This window comes from Solanum tuberosum, unplaced genomic scaffold (genome assembly GCF_000226075.1).
Source record: "Solanum tuberosum cultivar DM 1-3 516 R44 unplaced genomic scaffold, SolTub_3.0 scf00141, whole genome shotgun sequence".
Lineage (NCBI taxonomy): Eukaryota > Viridiplantae > Streptophyta > Magnoliopsida > Solanales > Solanaceae > Solanum > Solanum tuberosum.
Window position 1 is genome coordinate 765,612 of NW_006239075.1, and position 723 is coordinate 766,334.

The following is a 723-nucleotide window of genomic DNA, read 5'->3' on the forward strand; positions in this document are numbered from 1 at the left end:
AAAATTTCACTAAAATAGTACTTCATTTCATTTTAGTGTGGATTTGTATGTTTCGTTGTGGTCGTTTTATTTAATTACTAAAAGTTAGAAAATAGAAAATATATTTCATTATTTTGGTACAAACTTTAAAAATCTTGAGTTTTAATAAATAATATATACTCCTCTATTTTAAAATAAGTGAATTGTTGAGCCATTTTTATAGTTCAAAATAAGTGAATTGTTCAAAGTTTAAGAGATATGTTGAACAATTCTTCCATTTCCCCCCTCATTTACATGTTAAATAATTATAAAAGAAATGACTTTTTGAATACAAAATATGTGCATAGCGTCATCAGGAAGATAAATCATTTATTTTTAAAGTTATTTAGAACGCTCATTTATGTAATAGATAAATGACTTAATTTTGAGAAATTTTAATATATGATGTAAATGAAAAAAAAATGAGAAGAAGTCTCAAAAAGAGAGAAAGTATTAGGTAAAAAGGAATTGAGGAGACATGTTATTTTAGTAAAAAATATAAAAAGATAAAGATTTTTGTAAGTCATGAGATGGATCAAAGTTAGAGTATGTCTTGTTACCAAAAGCTTACAACCACAAATAAAGAAAAAACATATGCATCCGTGAAAATGTTCTACATGTAAACCTTGAATAGCTGATGTGCAAATGATAGACTAAAATTTAAAGCCATCATATTTTGGAAAAACTAAATGTAGAGGTAATGAA